This window comes from Medicago sativa, chromosome 6 (assembly GCF_051527215.1).
Source record: "Medicago sativa cultivar Bolivia chromosome 6, Bolivia_mono, whole genome shotgun sequence".
In the NCBI taxonomy this organism is placed as follows: domain Eukaryota; kingdom Viridiplantae; phylum Streptophyta; class Magnoliopsida; order Fabales; family Fabaceae; genus Medicago; species Medicago sativa.
The window spans coordinates 96,553,623-96,560,192 of record NC_140754.1 but is presented as its reverse complement, the minus strand read 5'-3'; the positions used below and the strand labels follow the sequence as shown (position 1 = coordinate 96,560,192).

Below are 6,570 nucleotides of genomic sequence, written 5' to 3'. Positions count from 1 at the left end.
AATGTCATTGATAGCAGTAAGTGTGAAGGACACATTGTCAGAAGACAATTTGTGGCAGTGATAGTAGGTCATTGTCTAGAGAGTTCAACCAGCAATCATAGTATTTTTTTCGTTTGCATTCCAAATCGAAATTAACAAAGTGCGCCTGTTGAAGCTTGAAGGCTTGGTTGAAATCTATTAATTTGAAGGGCAAAGCATCGCAAAGTGCTGCTTAGGCATCACAATTCCTTTGCTTTTTAATGTGCATGGGTCTTTCTTGTTACATTCACTCTTTTACTTTTGATTCTTACTTTGATCTGTGTACTTTAAACGTTTCGATCTTCGAGGATCATTTTACCTGATAAAAGGGGTAGGTAGCTGACTTTATCTCAGTCATCAAATAACTATGCTCGTCTCAATGAAAAAATTATTAAAGAAAGGAACAACTCAGTATGGTGTTTAAGAATCAATTTATTGATCTTCGAAGTAGAGATGTGATCCGTTGCCTAATTACTTTGTGAGTTCACTGAGCATGAGATTTGTTTGTTGTAAGAATGATTCTTTTGGTTAACTCTCATGGTTTGTACTTTTGTTGCATTATTATGAATGTCAAGGGTTTCAAATACTTGCTGAATGTCACTAAATTATTCAAATTGAGAACCAGTCTAGTCTATATAGAATCAATGGTTTTCTAACTTGATAGTCTCATTGTTTTAGACATTATGCGAGTAGTGGATAGTACATACAAAAACTAACAGATTATAAAAGCACTCGGCTGTCTTGGCCGCCATTATGCCAACGGCTGTGCGAAGAATGTGTAAAACAAATGTCTGATACACTGCTAACAGACAGCCCGATTCACTAATAGAAATGCTTTGATACGATGGTAAAAGAAGTAAATAAGCTTCACCCTAATAATCCAACAGTAGTAGGAAAAGACAACATGATACCAAACCAATCTGCAAAAACTTGCTCACAAAATGAAAATCACACCAAGAAATAGTCTGACAGTAGCAGACCAATAAAAAGGCTAACAGACCTTCCAGAGCAAGACAAAACGAATTCTGCCACGCCAAAACGAATTCTCAAGTACATAACCACATATTATGCAGGAAGCCAAAGCGGATTGATCTGCTCCGATAAATCAGCAGAGCAGAACAAAACAAAACAAATAAACATGGCCCCCACAAAAATACCAATCCCACCAAACAAAAGCAACATAAACAAAAGGATTCTCCATTGAACACAGAGGATTCTCAAGCTACTGATTTAATGTATAAATAAATCCTTTTGACTTAGATTTAAGGATTCTCAAAAGATATTCCTACTTCAAAGACTACCCAAATATTGGAAAACCGTACTACCGCCAACTTCTCTCTTGGTCTGTTTGCCACAAAGAGGTAGACCGTTGAAATGAAAGAGGTTCTCGGGCCCCCCATATGTGAGGGCGCACGAAAAATCCAGCCACTTCAAAGACTTGCTCCACACAACCGATAGTATAGGACAATTAAAAAAGTGATGATTTACGGTTTCAAGGTTTCCACAATAGCTAATACAGTATGCCGACAAATTGAATTTTATCCCTCTTGATCTAAGATTGTCCTTAGTTGGAATTCTAATTAAGGTTTAAAATGTTAAATACCGAGTCGACATATTTTTAATAGAAGGTTATGTCAAAGACCAAAAGTGTTATGGTTTTGAACTTGGCAGAGAGGGAGTCCGAAAAAATGTTTACAAGAGCCAAAACCTAAAGATACAACGACAAGACATATTGAAACTTTTTTTTTAAGTTTAACCAATTGTCTAAGGCGCTTAAACTGTATTGTTGGCAGGGGATTCAGGCATTAATCCAATCTTAGATTTTCTATGTACAGAGCAACTTATGTAACTAACATTTTATATTGTCAATCTTCTTATAAAATGCACCTCAGAATCTCTAGTATGTTACATTGAAATATATTTACTCCAATGTTGCTCAATTCTAACTAATATTCCAGTTCCACCACCTTAACAGCAACCCTTGTCTCGAACCATGATTTTGATCATTAAGCTAACATTTTAAGAAATCAAGTAGTAAAAAATATTAGCGACAATAAGATTGGAAAATAAGATGAAGAAAGATACAATAAAAAATAATAGCAACAATGATAAATAAATAGAATCAGCAATGAGAGGAAGGGAGAGAAGGAGAGAGTCCCTGCAACCATAGCAGTTTAATCCTGCACTACTTTTGTGCCCGATTTCTTCCTTCTCTCAACCATGTTGTGTTATCGCCGGTGAAAGAGAAACATATGGTTTCTACCAATCCTCTAACTGTTATTTCTACCAAAACTCTTATGTTTCTCATCTAAATATAAAGTTTTCCATATATAAGTTATTTCTACATAAAACTAAAGGTCATTCGACAAAGGCAAACGATCATTCATTTTATTGATATAGAGGAAAGGTAAGTTTGAAAATAAAACGAAAGTAAATATTCAAAATAAAAAAGCAAAAGCAAGATCAAGTAGTTTCTTAGTTTACTTGACAATAATTGTGAAATCCCAACAATCACAGTCATATACTTTCTTTGTGAAAAAAAACTACTTATTCCTCAATGGGAAGAATGTTTTCCTTGTAATTTATTATTCTACAACGAAGATTCTCTGCTGTATAACCAAGCTCCTCAATCATTTGCTTACTCAAATCAAACCAAGCTATTTCTTTATCTTTTTTTATGAAGAATATTTCCCCCTTTGTTCCCACTCTGATAAGACGCTCAACGCAAGGCAAAGGTCCAACCATGAAGAGTTTGATCCATGATTCTTTGAAACCGAGTTGACCCAAAATTGATACATGAAAAGTAGTCCTCTCTTCATGATATGAAATCAATGCTATGGACCCATTTAACACCACCAAGTTTATCCACTCTGCTCCAACATCAAAACAATCATCAACGTCCGAGGGTATGGGTGTTGTGAAGGACACCTCATTGCTCAAGTAAAATGATACCAAACATGGTCCAATGGGGTTATCTTCATGTTTTTCACACAACCAATGACACACACCATCCATGTAGACTTGGGTGCCTTCAGTACAGTTCTCAGAAAAAGGCATGTCAACATGAAGTTTTCGCCACAAATTACTCCTTAGGCTATATATCTCCCATAGAGGCCCTAAAACAATATCTCCAAACCGGTGATTTATAGTTTCTTCAAAGTCATCAGGGTAGTCCAAAAATGGTTTTGGTTCTATTGAAACTTTTACATATCGAATGACATTATAGTCATTTATAACATGGTCATAACCAAATCCATGAAGACGAGATGTAACAAAATAATAAAAATAATTCTCTGTAGAATCAAAAGTGATAGAAAACTCATCCTCACTGGCTGGAAGGAGCTTGATTGTTTGGGTAGTTGGGTTGTACAATACAGTCCTGCCATAATTATCATATTCAATTTGATGGAGACAAAGTGTCCCATCAATACTACCACAAATACGAAAATGGTTATAAATTTTACATAGATTTGATTTTATTCTCGAACATTTCACCAGAAAAAGAATACAAGGCTCTTTGGTGGTGTTCAATAACAAAGAGTAGGAGAGATGCACCTTCACGGTGAAAATTGGATAAGAAATTGTAGCGGAACATGTTCATGAAGTGATAGTTTTCAGATAAGAGAGACCATGATTTACACACACATTCAAAACGCTTGAAAGATTTAAGAGGCAAATTTTGAGAGAACGGAGAAAGCAATATCATTAGATATATAGGTGCTAACCTTTTCCTTCGTCGCAACAACCACTGATTTCTTCTTCTTCTCCGTTGATTCAAGATGAGAAGAGCTTCTTCGCTTGTGATTAGTGTTCATTGCTTTGAAGAAATTTTGAAGACTGCTGTTTGTTTATTAGGATTTCGCAAGGGAAAGAGTAGTAGTGAACAAGCGGCCACTATAGGGTTTTGGGTTCTGTTTGTTTCTTCAATCTCATAATATATAGGTTTTATTACGATATAGACTTTGTTTTTTCCTTTAGTTAATCCTTATCTAATAATTTTACTTTTTTTTTTTTTGAAGGAAATCTAATAATTTTACTTAATTTTGCCACTTTAGCAAATTGCATCCGAATGTCTCATATCCCTTAGTTCAGTTGGCAGAGGCAATGAATAACCAAAAAGAATTTGCAACCGAATAAAAAAAAATACACTTAATTCTACACATTTTTCACTTATATATAAAAAATATATACTTCATTTTATATGAGAAAGAGAATTTGTGACTATCTTATAAAAAGTATAATTTATTAATAGTATGAGAAAAGGAGAATATTTAATTAATTTGCAGGTACCTAAACTATTTGATATTTAATTAATATGTAGGTACCTAAACTAGTTGAGAAATTTCAAATAGGTCCCATAATCTAAAAGATTTTTAATCTAGTTCCTAAATTAATAATTTTTTTCAACTAGATTCTACCGTCAAAAAACTGTTCGTCAACATTGGTGTGGAAAATGACATGTTAACTTAGTTTTCACATCGCTATATTATTTTAATTAATTTTTAATTAATATTTACTAAGATTCATAATATTCTGAATAAAAGAACTTAAATCCTCAATCCTTCTTAAAAACAAACGATACATATTTTTAGGCAAAAATATACATCTATATTTAAATAATTTGCAGGTACCTAAACTATTTGATATATTTAATTAATGTGTAGGTACCTAAACTATTTGAGAAATTTCAAATAGGTCCCCTAATCTAAAAGATTTGTAATCTAGTTCCTAAATTATGGATACTTGGGTTTCAACCTTTTCTACATAATAAAAAACTATGGATTAGAGAAAGCGAGAATGAGTAAATTGTTGTGTGCAAGTGTGAGTTATATGTCATCGGATAGAAAATTGGAGGTTGAACACTTTATAAGTGAGAGGACCCATAAATCCGTTGCCTTAAGGTTTTGGGTAAGAGTGTACATGTGGGGTCTCTCTCGGTTGTATAGTTACTCTGGCCTGGATGTGGGTGGTCGCCCGGGCTCCCCTCGTGACCAAACATAAATTTTATTGAATTAGATAAAGAAGAGATAAAATTGCAATTTTCTTATGAGTTAGGTATACTTACGGGTCAAATTATGTTCCCAATTTTATAGGTATGGTTAGGACATCATAAGAACAGTCACCATGACATTTTTGAATTTTAAAACAACAAACAAATTAATTACAAATTGCTTAAGAAATTCATAATTATGAGGAATAAAGATTTATAATTAATCTGTCATTTGTTGGAAAATCTATTTTTTGTCTAAAGTTATATTTTAACGTTCTAAACATGACCAAAAAATTAACGTTCTAAACATGACCAAAAAAATCATGAAAAAAATGAACCTGGTCACGTTTTAACACTATGTATATATTATAGGGTCAGAATAGGAGGAATCTCAAATTACAAAATAGAATATGTGTTTCTTTTTATTTTTCATTAAGATCATTTGTTAGACGTCGCGTATATTGCACGATCAATTTGAACAATTAACCTAAATATTCAACTAAAAATAACAATTAATTTTCAGATTTTTATAATAATTTTCAGAAAAAATAAAAGAAGAGTTCAACCAAAAGGTAGTGTTAAATGATAACTACAAACAAATGGTTTGTAAAAAAAAAAAAAAATAGACTACAAACAAATCGATAACCTTACTTTTTTTGACGCATTTATTAACAAGTTGTAAACAAAAAACGAATGATTCTAAAAAAAATGATAACTGCACAACCGAATCACTTTCAAATAGGACAGTTTCGTGTTCTCGTGACGTTAAGGACAATGTGCAAGGTCCAGTTTCTAGCCTCGGCCACCACAAAAAAAAAAAAAGAACAGTTTCGTTCTTTCTAAATCTCATTCTTTTGTTTCCTAGTTAGTGTGAGTGTTTCTTTTTACTTTCTCAAGTCGAAAGGGAGTAGCAAAATCGGGACTTGTAAAATTGCAATCAAAACCGAAGGATTTTACTTAAGGACTTTTGTATAATCGATATAGGATAGCAAATCGAGGATTCTACCAAAACAAAAATAATGTTAAATATATGTTATAAATTGCATATAGTCATAAATCACTAAGTTCAAAGTCCACAAAATACATATACATAAATGACTCAAAGCCTAGATGCAAATATTCTTTAGTAGATGAAACGATGATGGATTAAAGGAAGGGATGATGGATTGAAGGAAGGAGGCAGTCTAGTTAGGTTTAGTTCATTTTGAACTAGATGAAAAATGAACAATCCCGTGTAAATATTGAGGAAGTGTGGGAAGCGAAATAATGAAATTTTTTGGCCCTTTTGGGTATTTATAGAACCGAGTCATGGAATTTTTTGACCCTTATCAAAAAATGAACAAAATCCTTCAAAATCTATCAAAATCCTGCAATTTTGAAAGGATTTCACTATTTTGTGCGATTTTGATAGGATTTTGCTTGTTTTTGGGACTTTGCTATGAATTTGAGTCGTTGAAGCTACGCAAAGTCGCAAAAACCAGGATTTTGGGAATGCTTACCGCTATCACGACGGAGCATCTATCATGTTAAGTGTTTTTGAAGCCGATCAAGACGTTTTATAT

General features: G+C 33.0%; 1 pseudogene; it reads right to left on the bottom strand.

The window, feature by feature from the left end:
- Positions 1–2,472: 2,472 nt before the first annotated feature.
- LOC146918608 (F-box protein At4g22390-like) lies at positions 2,473–3,833 on the bottom strand (annotated as a pseudogene).
- Positions 3,834–6,570: the final 2,737 nt, after the last annotated feature.